Source organism: Sapajus apella, unplaced genomic scaffold (genome assembly GCF_009761245.1).
Source record: "Sapajus apella isolate SASKATOON/1434 unplaced genomic scaffold, GSC_monkey_1.0 scaffold99, whole genome shotgun sequence".
Classification (NCBI taxonomy): domain Eukaryota; kingdom Metazoa; phylum Chordata; class Mammalia; order Primates; family Cebidae; genus Sapajus; species Sapajus apella.
Window position 1 is genome coordinate 3,827,523 of NW_022437039.1, and position 19,273 is coordinate 3,846,795.

General features: G+C 36.8%; 1 protein-coding gene and 1 non-coding gene across 2 annotated transcripts in view; both read left to right on the forward strand.

The window, feature by feature from the left end:
- RBFOX1 (RNA binding fox-1 homolog 1) overlaps positions 1-19,273 on the forward strand; it is a 2,532,432-nt gene that overhangs the window by 1,545,730 nt on the left and 967,429 nt on the right.
- Positions 13,570-13,631, forward strand: LOC116536351. The gene has a single exon (XR_004262591.1). It is a non-coding gene; the product is annotated as a U7 small nuclear RNA (small nuclear RNA).

A 19,273-nucleotide genomic window follows, 5' to 3' on the forward strand; every position in this document is an offset into this window, starting at 1 on the left:
GTGTGCTATGCCGATTGGGTGTCCACAACAAGTTCGGCATCAATATGGTGACCTCCCGGGAGCGGGGGACCACCAGGTTGCCTAAGGAGGGGTGAACCGGCCCAGGTCGGAAACAGAGCAGGTCAAAACTCCCGTGCTGATAGTGGGATCGCACCTGTGAATAGCCACTGCAGTCCAGCCTGGGCAACATAGCAAGACCCCATCTCTATTAAAAAAAAAAAAAAAAAAAAAAACTAAAATAAAATAAATTGAAGCAGAAGTTGTATAATATTGGACAGATCAGAAAATGTTTGGGTAACCCAAACATTTGTTTGGAGACTCCCCCAAATCCCTAGGGGTTGCATGTCTCCCCTAGAAGCTGAAACTTGGTTATGAGAAGCCCCAATGCTGTAGTCTACCATAATGGTCCCTGAGTGGTAGGAAAAAGATCAGGGGTGGTGATCTGTGGTTCCTCTCCCACTGTGGAGAACACAGACATGAGGAAATGAATTCTCCAGCTGGAACGTTGGTTACATAATTCACAGCCCTCCTCCTGAGACCTCTGCAAATAAGCAGATGGTTGAAGAATGAGGTCGTTTTTGTTGTATTTTTTTTTTTTTGCCTTTTGCTTTAATTTTTGGAATAATTATGTTTATTTCCCTAGTGGGTTGCTCAGGTGGATTAACTTGTTTTTTTGAAAGGGATTTGGGAGGCTCAGCATGGTTACCCAAACACCTTCTGATCTATCCAATATTACACAACTTCTACTTCAAATTATTTAGCCATGCAAGGACACTTAAGCAAATTCAGCTTACGTTCATGTTGTTTCCATGGAAAACCGGTTTATTTTATTAATTTTTATATCTAATTTTTTCATAAGTTATTGGGGTATAGTTGGCATTTGGATACATGAATAAGTTGTTTAGTGGTGATTTGTGAGATTTTGGTGCACCCATTACCCAGGCAGTATACACTGCACCATATTTGTTGTCTTTTATCCCTCACCCCCTTCCACTCTTCCCCCTAAGTCCCCACGGTCCATTGTATCATTCTTATGCCTTTGCATTCTCATAGCTTAGCTCCCACAAATCAGTTATGTGGGATGTTATGTTTGGTTTTCCATCCCTGAGATGCTTCACTTAGAATAATAGTCTCTAGTCTTACCCAGGTCACTGTGAATGCTGTTAATTCATTCATTTTTAATAACTAAGTAGTACTGCATCATATATACACACACACATACACACACACACATATGTACACAGATATGCGTGTGTATATATATATGTATATATGTATATGTGTGTGTGTATATATATATGTATATAACAGTTTATCCACTGATTGAGTGATGGGCATTTGGCGTTGGTTCTACAATTTTGCAGCTGTGAATTGTGCTGCTATATAAACATGCATTTGCAAGTCTCTGTTTTGAATAATGACGTCTTTTCGTCTGAGTAGATGCCCAGCATGGGATTGCTGGATCAAATGGCAGTTCTAGGTCTTTAAGGAATTTCCACACTGGGAAAACCAGTTTAGAAGGAGAGGTTTTGTGATTTGCAGCAGGTTGCAGTTCAGACTAAGTATGGAACCCTATATTCATATATGTGAATTCCAGATGTGGATACCCTGGAAAGTGGGATACCTGGAGTCTGCAGCAACTGATTTGGAGCCTAGGTATAGACTTAGCAAAGAGGTGTGCCATGATGGATTAGTGATGTCTGCTGTGAATGTGGCATTGGGAAGTGACAGCCTATCTGCCCTGTATTTGCCACTTATCCCTGACGTGGAAAGTGTCTGAAAAAAAGAGTCTCATTTAAGCAATATTTAACGAACACCTACCATGTGTCAGATACTCCATTAGGCACTGAAAAATCAATAGTGAATGAGACAGACAGTCCCTGCCTTCATAGGGTTTACAATAGAGGAAACAACGGAGGCAAAGCTGTGAAGAATATTGACAAGAATCAGGGATATTTGACTAGGCCAAGCAAAAAATAACACAATGTAAGTTGAATAGATAAAAGGTTACGATATTTTGGCATCTCCCCACATTTCTTCCTACAAAAGTTCACTTGTGATTATCACTGCCCTTATATGTTATAGATTTCTTGTTTAGAAGTATAAAAATCACTCAGGTTTATCTGTTGCTTAAACTACCAGGTAAAGCCTAGAAGAAATCTTGGGCCTGCATGTAAGCATGCATCACATTATTCAAGAGGAATTCAAATATTTGAAAGTTAAAAAGAACAGACATGCTCCTCCTTGTCCAGTTGAGCTAGCCAGAACAGTAACTACCTGATGCCTGTCAACTTTCTGGAAGTCATTTCTGCTAAATGTCAGTTTAAAATCTGGTCTCTGGTTCTAGGATGTGTTTTCTCGCCTGAGGCTCAGTTGATATGAGGACTTAGCAAACAAATACAGTTGGAAAGAGTGAAGAATGTTAATCAGGTTCAATATAGGCTAGCTTTTTTTCCTCAAAATGTCCCAGACCCTTAGATTGGTTGAATGTCTAGGTACACAAATGATGTATGGGATTTAAATAATAGTCTATTTATGAATAGGAGGAAAGGTGTCTTATATCAAGATGATTGTTTATGTTTCATTTAGCTAACTCCTTTTATTTAGGACATTGCAGACTTGTCCTAAACAAAATGTACTATAATTTTTTAGAGATGGGATAAGCTATGAAGCCTGAGTTATATTTAAATGTTGAATAAAATATTGAGTAAACATTCCTTAGCACAATACTTGACCCAGAGTAAAGTGCTAAATAAATTCTAACTAACTATTGTCACTGGAAATAATAATGTGTCTCTACAACAGTAAACAAAAACACAAAGGACTTGTATTTTTAATTCAGTAATGCTTTAAAAAAAAAAAAAAGTCAGACACCTGCTTCTAACCAAGATGGTGGACCAGATTTAACCTCCCATCTTAAATGACTGTATGATGATCAAAACACATGAAACAAATGGTTTGCATAACACTGTACATCACTGATGGACAGCGATCCTTGACAGGAGCAAAGAAGGTAAGTACGTCGATTGCCCCAGGTTACTGCCTTAAGAGTTCCTGTGAAGAGAGAAGGGGAACTCAGGTGAAGCCTGGAATACTCTCTATATTGAAGAAGTGGAACTGAGCGTTTTAGGACCAAGGCACCTGTCGTTCTGAGGACAGAGCGCTAGAGAGGACAGGGAGAATGCAGGAGAGTATTTACAGGAATTCTAACTGTTTATGTATCAAGTAAAAGAGCTGTAAAGTCTGTGAAGCAAAAGCATGTAGATATGGGGGAAAAAAACAAATATACGAACCCACAATTACAGTTGTAAACCTGAACATCCATCTGTAAACAATTTACGGAGTGACTATAGAGGATATAAGAAAGGATAGAGAAGAAGTCAACACCGTCAACCAACAGGATGTAATCAACAATTATGGAACACTTTACCCTCAAGCAGCAGAATACACATTCTTTTAAGGAGCCCATAAAACGTATACCTTGAGAGATCGTGTCCTAGGCCATAAAACAAACTTCAGCAAAGGTGAAGTCTTTGAAATATTGGAGTGTGCTCTCTGATAACAGTAGAACCAAACCAGAAATAATAACATAAAGAGAACAGGAAAAAAATCCAAACACTTGGAAGCTAAACAGTAAACTTCTTGGTAATTTGTGAGCTGAAAATGAAGTCTCATAATAAATTTTTAAAATAACATTGAATTTAAACATACAGTGTATCAAAATTTGCATGACACAGCTAAAGCAGTCCTTAGAGGGAAATATATAGCTTAGAGGGAAATATATATATGCTTTCAATTTAAAAATGACTACAGCCAGTGCTCGACTTACGACCACGGTTGGGACCGGCAGACCGGTTGTAACACGATTTGGTCATAAGCTGAGTAGGCTATATGTGCAGTTGAAATGGTGCACATGGAGATGGCAGTGCTGCCAGAAGCTGGTCCGCACTGTCGTATGCCCAGCTGGGCAACGTTTGCGCTGCCAGATGCAGAGCAGTCGTGGCTAACAATTGTGGTCGTAAAGTCGAATGGTCGTAAGTTTCATAGGTTGTAAGTCGATCAATACCTGTATTCTAAAATCAATAATATAAGCTCTTCCTTCAAAAAAAAAAAAAAAAAAACTAGGCAAAGAAGAGTTAAATAAACCCAAAGCAAGCAGCAGGCGGGAAATAATAGAGATTGCAGCAAAAGTCAGTGAAATCAAAAACAGAAGAACAGTAGAGAAATGTTAGTTCTTTAAAACTATAGAGGAAAATGGCATCCTTCTAGTAAGGATGATAGGAAAAAAAAAGAGAAGGCAGTTATTGCCAGTATCAGGAAAGAAGCAGAGAATATTACTGTAGACCCTGCGGACATTAAAAGAATAATAAGAGACTACTTCGCTCTGCACTTAAACATTTGACAAACTAAACCAACTCCCTTGAAAAGCACAAACTACAATTCACCCAATGTGCAATAGATAATTTGAATAGCCCTATAACTATTAAGGAAATTGAATTCATAATTTAAAAACTCCCCCAAAGATAATCTCCAGGTCTAAGTGGTTTCACTGGAGAATTCTACCCATATTTTTAAAACATTTAACACCAATTCTACAAAATATTTTTTAGAAAATAGAAGATGGTGGTGCATATTCCAATTTATTTTATGAAGCCATTACACTCTGATCACAAAGCCAAGGAAAGTACCAAAAGAAACAAGAAAACTGCAAATCAGTATCCCTCGTAAACACAGAAATAACAATATTTAAAATATTTTCTGGGACAAAGAAATGAAATACTCAAGATAAAAATAAAAAATAAATATTTTTAAATCGAATCTAGCAACGTATAAAAAGACTTATGCACCCCAGCATAATGAGGAATAGTCCAGTAATGCGGTACTAATTCAATATTTGAAAATCAATTGAGGTTATTCAGTATACTGATAGGTTAAAGAAGAAAAATCACAGGCTCATCTTAGCTGATGCAGGAAAAAATTTGACAAAATTGATACACAACCAGAACTCTCAGAAAAAAATAAGAACAGATGGCAGTTTTCTTAACTTGATAAAGGACATGTGCAAAAACCTACAGCTAATATTGTGTGTAACGGTACAAATGAATGATTTCCCCTTAAATATGGGAAGAAGGCACCGCTGCTGTTCAACATAGTAAGAAATTTCTAACAGTGCAACAAGACAAGAAATACAAATAAAAGGCATACATATTAAAAGTAAAGAAATAAAGCTATCCTTACTTGTGGATTGCGTGATTATATAGAAAACACCAAAAAATTAAAACCCACACACATTTTGTGGACTAACAAGTTAGCTCACCAAAGTCACAGGATATGAAATCACGTTGCGAAAAACAGCTTCTAAATTTCTTGCAGCAAATACGTAAAAACAACTTTAAAATGCAATACCATTTTAGTAACTCGCAAAAATCAGTCTACCTAGTTTCAAGACATGGAAACTAGGAAAGATGTTCAGCATTACTAGCTATTAGGGAAATTCAGATTAAAAATATAATGAGATATCATTGCACACATGTTTAGAACACATAAAATTTAAGATAGAGAAAATACCCAATGCTTACAAGGATACATAGAAAGTGTATCTCTCATCCATTGATGATGGGAATGTAATATATCAAAATATTCAAAAAATATTTAGGTGTGTATCTAATAGGACTTGTATGCTGAAAATTATCAAATGCCAAGGAACGAAGGCCAAGATGTAAATAGATGGAAAAGCATAGTGTATTCATGGATTGAAACATTCGATTTGGCAAAGGTGCCATTTCTACTCACATTGATACACAGATTTAATGCAATCATTTCAAAATATCAGCAGAGCTTTTAAAAATAAATTATCCAAGATTATCCCAAAATTTGAATAGAAAAGCGAAGAAACTAGAAGAGTTAACACGGTTTTGAAAAATAAGAATCAAGTGAAACAAATCAGTCAACCTAATTTCAAGACATGATGTAACTCCAGTCATCATCACTATATGGTACGTGCTAAGATGTAGACACCTAAATTTATGGAAGGGAGGAGAAGACATAAAAATAGCCCCAGGCAACTATGACCAACTGATTTTTGCCAACAATGCAAAAGCAATTTAATGGGAGAAGGACAGTCTTTACAAGTATGGTGCTGGAATGATTGGCTATCCATAGGCAAAGTAATAATAATAAATACGTCTTGACCTAATCTTTATATCTCATAAAAATTAACTCAGAATGGATCATAGATTAAGTTGAAAACATAAAAATATAAAACTTTCCTTAAATGACTGTATGGTGCGCTAAATATTTACGCACCTCAACTTTTAAATTCACGATACAAGAAATTCTTACAGGAAAATAATCTTTCAAACCTAGAACTTGGTGACATGCCACCAAGGGCCTATAAAAGAAAAAATAATAATGGTAAATTGGACTTCAAAATTTGGCTGGGAGTGGTGGCTCCCTCCTGTAATCCCAGCACTTTGGGAGGCCAAGGCAGATGGATCACCTGAGGTCAGGAGTTTGAGACCAGCCCGGCCAATATGGCAAAACCCCATCTTTACTAAAAGTAAGAAAATTAGCCAGGCATGGTGGTGGGCACCTGTAATCCCAGCTACTTGTGAGGCTGAGGCAAGAGAACTGCTTGAACCAGGGAGGTAAACGTTGCAGTGAGCCAAGATCCTGCCACTTCACTCCAGCCTGGATGAAAGACTGAGACTCGGTTTCATAAATAAATAAATAAATAACCTCGTCTCTGAACAGTCCTATTAAGATGTTGGAAAGGAAAGCTATAAAGTAGAAGAAAATATTTTGCAAATTTTATATCTAATAAAGAACTAACATCTACAAATATATAAAGAAGTAAAATGGTGGTTACCAGAAACTAGAAGGGTGCAGGGTTAGAGAAATGTTTGTCATAGAATAAGAAGTTTTTTAGTCAGATAGGAGGAATAAGTTCAATAGATGAATTGTATAATGTGGTGACTGTAGTTAATAATTCTGTATTATATTGTTGAAAATCACCGAGAGTAAATTTTAAATGTTTTTTATCACAAAAATTTTAAGTGTGTGTGGTTCTGCATATATTAATTAAATTGAGCTAGTCATTCTACAATGTATACATTTTTCAAAACATCATTTTGTACATGATAATCTATATAAGTATTGTCAATTTAAAAATGTTAAAAAGTGAAAACCAATCCATTTAGAAAATGTTTTTAAAAGTGACTTGAAGAGACATTTTATCAAAGAAGATATATGGAGGCAGTTGACATGGAAAGATGTTCAGCCTTACTAGCTATTAGGGAAATGCAGGTTAAGAATGTAATAAGATATCATTACACAGCTGTTAGATAAAATTTAAGGTAGAGACAATACAAAATCCTTACAAGGATGCATAGAAAGCATATCTGTCATACAGATATGGGAATGTAAAGTGACACAACTCTTCTGGCAAATACTTTTGCAGTTTCTTAAAGAAAATAAATAGACATTTACCAGTAAGTCAACAATCACATTTCTGGGCATTTATCCCAGAGAAATGAAAGCTAACGTCCAAACACACGCACACACACACACAAACCCCAAAAACCTATACACAATTATTCTCAGCAGTTTTATTTATGAGTCAAAAACTAGAGACAACCAAAATATCTACATAGGTGATTGGCTAAAGAAACTGTGAGATACCCATACTGTGAACTACTATTCAGCAATAAAAACTGAATGAACAATTGATACACACAACACCTTCGATGAATCTCAGGGACATAATGTTTAATGAAGAATAAAACAATCTCAAAAGGTCATAGATTATACGATTTCATTTACATAACACTTTCACCATGACAACAGTATAAAGATATGTTCGTAGTCGCCAGTGTGGTGGCAGAAAGATGAGTAGAACTGTGAAGGACAGCATGAAGGAGAAATCTGTGGTGAATTAGTTCCATATCTGGATTGTGGTGGTGGTGGTTACAGAAATCTATATATGTGAAAAGGGGCATAAAATTATACAAACACACTGTATCAAAGTCAATATCATATAACACAATATGATATTATACTATAGTTTCATAAGATGTAACAAATGGGTTACCAATGTCACCAGCAGGATAGGGAAACAGAACCTCTCTGTAGTATCTTTACAACTGTCTGTGAATCTACAATATTTTCAAAATAAAAATTTATAAACATATTTCTTTTATAGTGTATTCTAGAACCCCTAAAGTTTCCACCAAAAAGTTGAAATGCAGAATTATAGCTAATAAGCCAGCAAAGGAGAGAGAATAATAAAAATTTTCAATTACTCTAAAAGAAGACAGAAAAAGAGGAAAAGGGAACGTTGGGAGAACTAAAAAAAATAGATTATAGATTTAAACCTAATTCTGTCAGTAATCACATTAAATATGAATGTTTTACATACACTCAGTTCAGAGGCAGAGATTGTCAGAGTTAATAAAAATAAGATCAAATTATAAGCTGTGTTATAACAAACACACTTGAAATATAAAGACACAAATACGTTAACAGTAGGAATGAATGATGGTGCACACCTGTAATCCCAGCAGTTTGGGAGGCCGAGGTAGAGGATCCCTTGAGGCCAGGAGTTGAAACCAACCTGGGCAACATGGCAAGGCCCCATCACTACAGAAAATTTTAAAATTTAACTGAGCATGGTGGTACATGTCTGTAGTCCCAGCTACTTGGGAGGCTGAGGTGGGAGGATCACTTGAGCCTGGGAGGCTGAGGCTGCAGTAAGCTGTGATCACACCACTGCACTCCAGCATCCACTCCACTGCACTCAGGACAAAGCAGGCCCCTGTCAAAAGAAAAAAAAAAAAAAAAGAGAGAGAGAGAGAGAAAATAAATAAATAAATGTTCATTGTTATTTTTTTCCATGTCTTTTCAGTATTTAAAAATTCAAGTTCATTTGTTTTTGATTATTTATAACACATTTCCTTATATAGTAATTAAGGATATTAAGAGTTTGTCTATGATATATGCAGCAAATGATTTCCTGGTTTTTCATTTGAGTTTTAATTTTGTCAATATTCTCTTTTCCACATATAAAGCAAGTGGTGTCTTTGAATGTTTAAATAAAGTGCAATTTTTTTCCTTTAAAAAAAGATAAAGACACAGAATGCTAACGCTAATCTAAAGAATACTGAAGTAACTATATTAATATCACACAAATAGATTCTAGAAAAAATATATCAGGGATAAAGAAGGTAATTTCATAATGGAAAAGGTCACTTAAGAGGACATTAAATACTTATGCACCTCAACTTTTAAATACATGAAACAAAAATAGATGGGATTGCAAGGAGAAATAGCCAAAGATTTCAGTGCTAGTCTCTGAATAATTGACAGAATAAATAGCTAGAAAAGTAGTAAATACATAGAATATTTGAATAGCACTATCAACTGACTTGTCTTAATTAGTGGCTATAGAGCTCTTTATCCTAACATACCAAGATGCATATTATTTTCAAGTACATAAGGAAACATTGGTAAGAAAAGAGCTATTATGGACCGGATTTTTTTTTTAATCAAGAATTTTAAGAGAATTGAAGTTATTTCTCCAACCACAATGGAGTCAAACTAGAAAACAATGACAGAAATATAAAATAAAAATTTCCAAACACTTAGAAAAGAAGTCATACTTTAGTAAACAACCTATGGATCAAAGAGAAAATCTAAAGGGAAATCAAAATAAACAGTGATCTGAACAAAAATTTACATGTGGCATATCAGATTTTGTATAATGCCACTAAACAGTGCTTGAAAAAAATTTCATAGCATTGAATGCCCATATTAGGATAGGAATAAATGGTCTTAAATCACTTACTTTATAGAATAGAAAAGAAGTTGAATTAAAGTCAAGTTAAGTAGCAGATAGGAAATAATAAAGATCAAAGCTGAAATCAATAAAATAAGTAGCAGGCCAAAAAATGGAGGAAATCTTTGAAACCAAAAGCTGGTTCTTTGATAAAATTAATAAAATTAATACATATTTAGCCAGAGTTAGTAAAGTAAGGGAGGTGATACAAATTTCCAGTATCCGTATAGAAATAGGAGACATCACTACAGATTGTATAGATATTAAAAGAATAATAAGGTAATATTATGAATAATCTTATTTCATGATATTAAGATTTAAAGGTAAAATAGGTTAATTCCTTGAAAGAGATCTAAGAAAGCTCACTCAGGAAGAAATAGATCATCTGAATTTCCTGATATATATCAAACAAATGAAATCTGCAGTTTAAAATCTTTCCACAAAGAAAATTCCAGACCAGATGGCTTTGCTAATGAACTTTACAAAACCTCTCTGCAGAAAATGGAAAAGGAAGTTATATTTCCCAGTTCATTCTATGCGGCAAGCGTTACTGTAATACCAAAACCAGGAAAACAATTCAGAAGAAAATAAACTCAAAACTACAGACGTCTTCTTCATGAATAGCTATGTGAAAAGTCTGAAAGAACAAGCAAATCAAATCCATTGGTAAATGAGAAAGATACATAATCAAGAATAAGCGGATTTTATTCCAGGATTGCAAAGATGCCTTAACATTTGAAAATCAGTTTATAAAATATACCATATTGACAAAAATGTCGTTCAGAGCACAACTATTTTAATAGGTGCAAAAAAGGCATTTGATAAAAATCAACGTGGATTCTTTGTTTTTAAAAAGCTCAGCAAGAATAGAAGAGAAATTGGTCAATATGCTAAAGGCATTTATGGAAAATGTATAGCTAATATCATGCTTAATGAAAAAATAACTGGTATTATCCCCAAGATCAGGAACAAAGCAAGGTTTTATGCTTTCATCACTTCCATTTTACATTGTTTTCAGCCTGTGGTAATAAGCAAGAAAAGGAGGTAAAAGGCATCTATTTAGAAAAGAAAGAGGTAAAATTGTCTTTATTCATAGGCAGTGTGATCATCTGTGCATAACATTTTATGTTTTCTACAAAAGAAAGGTACTGGAAGTTAGAAATAAATTTATCAGGTTGCAGGATGCAGTATCAGTATACACAATTTAATTATATCTTTATATATTAGTTACACAAATTGGAAATTGTATCTTAAAAAATATCATTTGCAGTGGCATTTTAAAAAGTGAAATACTTAGAGGAACAAATCTGATGGAAGATAGGCTAGTCCTGTACTCTTAAAACTACAAAAGAGCTGAGGGGAGTTAAAGGAGACTTAAATATGTGAGCATATATGCCAATTTCATGTGTGTAGGTTGAGAAACTTCTCTTAGTGTCCCCTAATTGATATTTAGATTGAACGTAATGACAAACTCCAGCAGTCCTTTGTTTATGAAAACTGTCAAACTTATTCTAAAATTCATATGGAAATAGAAATGAACTAGAGTGGCCAAAAGATCTTTGAAAAGAAGAAAAATTTGATAAGATGAATACTGTGTGATTTCCAGACTTAATGGGAAGCCACAATAATCAAGAAAGTGGTGTGCTGGGCATGTTGGCTCACACCTGTAATCTCAGCACTATGGGAAGAAAAGATGGGTAGATCTCTTGAGCTCAGGAGCTCAAGACCTGCCTACACAACATGGCAAAGCCTCATCTCTACAAAAAATACAAAAATTTTGCTGGGCATGGTGACACATGTCTGTAGTCCCCAGCTACTTGGGAGTCTGAGGTGGGAGGATCATTGGAACCTGGGAAGTTGAGATAGCAGTGAGCTGTGATTGTGCCACTATGCTCTAGCCTGGGTGACAGAATGAGACACAGATGTCAGGAAAAAAAAAAAAAAGTGGTGTTGTCTTATTAATCCTTAACTATTATCAATTAATTGAAAGTTTACACAGGGTAGAAAAGTGAAATATTGATAAATGTAGTCTATATATATATATTTGTAATTCAAATGTTCCTAGTGATCCCAAGTCTGCTATAGGAATGCAAGATTTTATTAAGCATAACAACTTAAATCTTGATGTCCAGTTCATAGAAGCTCCCTTCTCCTAGCAGTCTTCCCAGTATTTTGGTAGAGAGCAGGTGTCTCACTTGGGCCCAAACTGAAATCTTACCTCTTGCCGTAGATTGCTGAAGTGTTAGCCTAAAGTTCTTCCAGACCTCCGCAGAATGCCTCATGGTTCCAGAGCAGGTCCCTATACCATGCCAAATGGGGAGAATGTTAAATTATCTTAGTGGTCTACTCATTGTCTCCTGGGATATGTAAGAAGCCTATTGGGGCAGTATTCACAGAATCTCTATTAAAAGTGGTATTTTTTAGTTCCTTCTGTGGCTCCTGTCTTTAAACGTCTCAGATACTGTCTCTTGTTTAAAAAAAATAATGCTGCTGTCCCACACACCCCTACTATGCCCTTCTGATTGCTGTCTTTTTTGCCTAAGCAGAAGTGCGTCTTCTGGGCACCATCTGCTTCATGGATAGCAACTCATGCAAAGAGATTCCTGGGAGTTGTGAATTTACCTGCTCGTAGATGTCTGAATCGTGACTTACTCTCAGTCTCTAGCCACCATCCAGAGTCATTTTTCTGACATAAAACTTTCATAGGCATTCCATACCTTATGGCTTCAAAATTGTAAAATCGGGGGAAAGCACAATACACTGTCAACTTCAGCATCATGAGGATTGGGCTGCGTTTTCTAAATTTTTTATCTTTTACAATACACATGTTACACAAGACTTAGGTTGTGTGATTTGATGGGTTTTTCACCAGTAGCAACACAGCTATTTGTTGTACCATTTTACGGATACTTTTTTGTGTTAACTTGTATATGCAGTTATTATCTGGTAGTATCATTTTTTCCCAATATTGTTTATGGCATGATTTACTAGCATCTCAATTAGGCAATAAATGCATATTTAATTGGATACCATTATGGGTTCAGTACCATGCTGTGCATAAATACCAGTGATCTATAGACCCAGCTTTCTTTTCTCCCTCTTTGTCTCTACACTCACAGACATACACACACACATACACACACACACACACACACACACACACGTATTACTATATACATATGTATGTATGAGGCTCAAATTATTTGGGCTGAGCACTGTGGCTCACACCTATAATCCCAGCACTTTGGGAGGCCAATGTAGGAAGACTGCTTAAGCCCAGGAGTTCAAGACCAGCCTGAGTAACAAAAGAAGACCTTGTCTCTCCAAAAAATAAAATAAAAAGTTAGCTTGCCATGATGGTATGCACTTGTAGTTCCAGCCACTTGGGAGGCTGAAGTGGGAGAATCACTTGAACCCAGAAGTTTGAGGCTGTAGTTAATTACACCACTGCACTCCAGACTGAGTGACAAAACAAGACCATCTCTCAAACAAACTAAACATCAAATTATTTGGGGTATATAGAATTTGAACTTGCTATGTATGTATGAACAGAAGTTATCTGGAGTATAAATTTGAACTTGACTTAGGTGTATGCTGAATTCTCAAAGGTTATGATTACTTATCTTTTACCTTTCATTCAATAAGATTTTATTGAATACCTTCTAGATGCTAGAATTTTAGCAACGAGCAAGACTAACAAGGTCTTTGTCCAAGGAAGAACATAGACCTCAGAAAATTAGCGTTACAGTTCTTTTAGAATTTGTCTAGCTGGCTTTCTGGTTTCTGCTATAAAGCACTCTAATAATTTATAAAATAAAAATGTTTTTGAAAGGGAAGAGTTAGAAATCATGGGATTAAATGACAGGAGGAGCCAGTATGGGTGTTCATAAAATGACCGATATTCCTGTCGGCAGCTGAGTGAAAAGTATTGGAAACCAACATTGACTGAGCAACTACTAGGAAGGCCAGAGACATTCGAGAGAAAAAGTTGTGGTCTCAGACAGATCTGGGTCTGAACCTTGCTCTGCTATGCATTCCAGGCAAGATCGTGGGTTGGCAAGTTGTCTGTCCCATCTGAGCCTGGGTTCCTCATTGGTACAGGAAGTCAGAAATGGCATCAACCCAATTAAATGAGAGAACAGATGTGCATAGGACACATTCTGCACGGTGCCTCATTCAAAGTAAGCGCTCAGTATGTGAGTGCTACCATCCTTCCCTCAAGGAGGCATGCGATGGGTCCTGGTTCTTGCTGTTATGGTCACTCAGGCACTTTATACTCACAATGGTCCTGGAAGGTAGGGCTTATATTTTCCCTGATTTACAGATAAGGATACTGAGGTTCAGGGGATTAGAACTAACGTGCCTTTGAGTACATACCCAGCAGGCAGCCATGCTGATTTCAGAGCTCCTCTTTTCATTCATTGCATCGTTTATTGACCACATACACATTCTTCATCTCCTGGAGACTCTCTCCTAACCAGTACATCAGGAGTAACAAATCTTAGTGACCTCAGTGAATAAGAAGCCCAAAGAATTGCGGTGCACAGATTCTTGCTTAAGAATAACAGTGACTTGGAAAGTTTCTCAGTGTCAACAGAGCAGCCTCATGAAGAATGCGATGTAAAATGTTTTTATTTTCTCTTGCTTTCTGTCTCCCTTGGAGTAATAGTCAGCAGGAAACACATTTCTGAAAGGCTTCTCCATCTCCACATCCTCAGAATATAATAAGGGCCAAGCTGACTGTATCAGGGTGTTCAGAGTTAGTAGACACACAAAGGAAAAGATGGTGCTCTCAGAGTGTTATGAATTTTTCTCTCTTAACAGACTTGGGTTGGAAGGACATCTTTGAAATTGATGTAGCTATCAACCAGGGGCTAGCATTAAGATTTCAGTCGAGGTGTATAGGGTTATGATCTTTCTGTTACTCTCAGAACTGCAGCTGTTGCATTTGCATTGAGTGGTGAGCTGGAGAGAGCAAAATGGGATGCAGGAGAAGGAAAAAGAAATAGCAAAACCTACTGAATTGTGGGCTCTACCGGAGGGCATTTGTTAAAGGTAAATTTATCAGTAGCTGTTAAGTCATTTGTACTGGATCATTCTCATAGCCTCACATCATTTCTTAGTTTTAATAATGGGTCAGAGAGAGGAGGTTGGTGATGGATGTGTTATTATGGTATTTAGGCACTTAATTGCAACTGGGCTTAAAATAGCAGCAGGGACTGAAAACAGGGTGGCTTGGGAGTGAATTATGTTTTCAAACTACCAAAACACCCTTTTTAAAATTCAAATTTAATATTTCTTGACATATGTTTCTTGATATGCTGTTACCAGCAGTTTATCAGAGATAGAAGAATGTTAAACTGGTGACCGGAGTATGGTGTTTAAAGATATTCCTTGTCCGTCACCGTAAGAGATACTTAAACCCAAGTTAAAAACACCTGCAGTGATGTTAGGACGGGGTGCTCATTCATTCATTCATTCATTAAGTCGTCATTTATTGCTATTGTGAAGGGAATAAGGCAGTCTATGAGACAGATCCTTGCCTTCATGGACTAATTATTATTTCAGTGGTGGAAGTGAGAAAAATATATAATAATATATAATAATAAAAATAATTAAAAATATAATTAAATAAAAAAAATAAAATAATAAATATAAATAAATATATAATAAAATATATAAATATAATAAAATTAAAAATATAAAATATATAAATATATTATATAAATAAATATAATAAAATAAAATAATAAAAAATATATAATAATAACAATAAATACCAAAGGGGATGTGTGTGATGAAGAAACCAGGAAGCTGAAATAGTGAATGATGGTAGAAGATACAGTAGTGTTTGCTTCAGATCAGTGAGCCAGGGAACGGTACTTGGAGAATAACCCATTTAAGCAAAAGTGGGAGTGATATGAAGGTGCCAACTGGCCAAAAAGAGGAAGGATCATGGCTGGGTGCAGTGGCTCGCGCCTGTAATCCCAACACTTTGGGCGGCCAAGGCAGGTGGATAATGAGGTCAAGAGTTCGAGACCAGCCTTCCCAACATGGCGAAATCCCGTCTCTACTAAAGATACAAAAAATTAGCCAGGCATGGTGGCGTGTGCCTGTAATCCCAGCTACTTGGGAGGCTGAGGCAGGAGAATCCTTTGAACCTGGGAGGCGGAGGTTACAGTGAGCTGAGATCGCACCTCTGCACTCTAGCCTGGGCAACAGAGTGAGACTCCATCTCAACAAAAAAAAAAAAAAAAAAAAAAAAAGAGGAAGGATCATTAGAAATAAATAGAAACAGCATGTTCAAAGGCCTTGAAGTGGGAAAGAAGGAAAAGGAGACCAGGGAGGCCAAGCTTAACAAAGAAGTCAGTGGAGGGGTAGGACCTGAGCTTGAATAGAAAGACAAAGGTCCGGTCCTATGAGGCCTTTGAAGATTAGTTTACATTTTATTTGAACTACAATGGGAAACAACTAGGAGTTTTAAGGACCAGGGTATTGAGCTCTGAGTTTATTAGGAGGTCACTTTTATTGACTATAGAATGGATGGGGAGTAGGTGGCCAAGGAGGGAGTTGGCAGCGGTGCAGGAGAGAAATCACAGTGGCCTCTACCAGAAAAATGAATGGACTGAAAATGCACTAAGAAGATACATGAGACAAAGAGGACGTAGCTAGGAAGTTCCCTAAAGGAGGATGGTCCCTATAATTGGGGCATTTGCACCCTGATGACTGAACATCCTAATTTCCTATGTCTAAATCCATCTGCAACAATTCCTTGCCTCACTTGTAGGCAAAATGATTTTGGGGTCACTCAGTGGATAAAGAGCTGCAAAGGTAGTCCGGGTGCGGTGGCTCATGCTTGTAATGCCAGCACTTTGGGAGGCTGAGGTGTGTGGACTGCCTGAGCTCAGAAGTTTGAGTCCAGCCTGGGCAACACAGTGAAACCCTGTCTCTACTAAAATACAAAAAATTAGCCAGGCATAGCAGCGTGTGCTTGTAGTCCCAGGTACTCAGGAGGCTGAGGCAGGAGAATTTCTAGAACCCGAGAGGCGGAGGTTGCAGTGAGCCAAGATCACGCCACTGTACTGCATCCTGGGTGACAGAGTGGGACAAATGCCAAAAAGAAAAAAAAAAAGAAAACTACACAGAACATACAGTACTTCCTCCACATATCCAATTTGGGAGTTTTGGACTTTACTTGTCTTAGACTACATGGAATGTCAGAGAAAGCCAATAATATTGCTTTATTTCTTGAGTCCATTGGTTCTCATCAGTTGGCTCCTTACAATGTGCAAGCGGATAAAGACAGAAACAGCAATTCCGGGCACTGAACTGGCATCGGTTACTGCCCCTGTGGTCTTATGAAGAATGGGTGATTATCGTAACCCACTTGTTATTATTTTTATAACAAAGCTGTCTCTGACCAGCTACAATCTTGGACTTACATAATGGAATTTTAGACGGAGATGCGCTGCTGGTTTATATGAATTTTCCACTGGTGCCAGCATGAGTCCAGGCTTTAACAAACAATATTTTTAATTGAGATTTTATGTCCTGGCCCTCAAATCAAGTACTTTAATAGGATCCCAGCTGGAATAGGTGACTCAGTAACAAGTTACCACTGCTTTCAACTTCAGAAAGGTGTTCATTTCTCTAACTCCTGCTGGGCGTCCATCTACTCGGTGACCCACTGCCTGCATGTACCATAAAATGAGTGTTTTGCATTCCATTATGTTCAAAGTATAGCCTTAATAATCTGCATATTTCTTATAGGATGTGTTGGCTTTGTGCCATCAGGCAACATTAAGATGGAAAAGTATTAAAAATATTGATTTGTCATTTATAACATTGAAGTGATAGATTGAAATGCAATTTGGAGGCACTCCAAACCTCCAATAACTTTGACATTATTGGATGAAATAGAATGATCTCAGTCTAATTAATATGCTATGCTCTCTCTAAACATAGAGAGAATGAAGCAAGAAATTGGCCACAAGGAATGATGGCTCCATGTTTCAAAAAGTTGTGGAATTTAGAGATCCAAGACGACATTCTCTATTGCTGGACCTTGCTGCCTGGTGGAAGCTGTGTTCTTTCCATGTCTGCTCATCTTTGAAAGCAAGTTAGCACATTCCTGAAGAGTTAAGTGATATTCTTCACTGAACTTTGTAAACTTTTTTAGGCTTCTTACTATGGCATCTTGCCATAAGGTTCTTCCATTCCCCTGCTCTGGAATATCAATAGTAACTCTAACACACACCTTTCTGCACTTTCATGAAACATGAGTACCTATCTTGATTTCAGACTTTCCTACCCCCTTTACCTTACTGCTTTTTGACTTCCATCTTTTCATGGTGGTAATGAATCTATCAAACTTTATTCCTAGACTAATTTTTTTTTCTCATTTTTTTTGAAGCAGGGCTCTATGTTCTCTGTCAGCCTCTCTGTTCACATATTTTGGTTTCTCTGTTCTCCCAGATAATTTTTATCTTCCTATTGGCAGTGTGTTTATAAGGTGTGAACGTGTAATTTATTTGTTTGCTATGGAGAAGGGAAAATATACAAATGTGCAGATTTCAAAATCGATTTCAACAGTTTCATTGTGATCATATAGTAGTATTAGGAAGTAATGGCACCAAAAATACAAATATTAAACTTGAGCAAATGTGCATGCTGAAAGTTGTAGGAAGTATTTTAATCATGGCTGAAATTTACTTTGAAATGCACCAAAAATACGATAGGTTGTTGGACAGAGAGAGGGATGGACAGATGGAAATATCTGAGATAAAGCAAGTATAGTGAAATGCCAATAGTAGAATATACGTGGTAGATATATGGATGTTTGCTGCAAAATTTTTTTCAGATTTGCTGTTTGGAAACTTGCATCCTGCAACATTGGAAAAATGTGATGTAAAAGTGAATAGTCACATGGATAACTCATAGACTGAGATAAAAATTATGTGCTTACATTAATATCCATTCTTTTATTCTAGGATGCTTTAAGGACCATAGTTGCAGCAAGATCGTTTTATCATAACCCAGTGTCCCCCTTTTATCTCCACTGTACCAGATCTCTCTTTTTCTTTTTTTGAGGTGGAGTCTCACTCTGTTCCCCAGGCTGGAGTTCAGTGACTCTATCTCAGCTCACTGTAACCTCCGCCTCCCAGGTTCAAGTGATTCTCTTGCCTCAGCCTCCGGAGTAGCTAGGATTACAGGTGCCCACCCCTACACCCAGCTAAATTTTTGTATTTTTAGTAGAGATGGGGTTTCACCATGTTTGTCAGGCTAGTTTTGAACTCCTGACCTCATGATCCACCCGCTTTGGACTCACAAAGTGCTGGGATTTCAGGTATGAGCCACCACACCTGGTCTCCTATATCATGTCTCTCTGCATGTTTTCTTCTTCTCTTTGAATATTTGTTATGTCTGTCTTAATAGAAACTA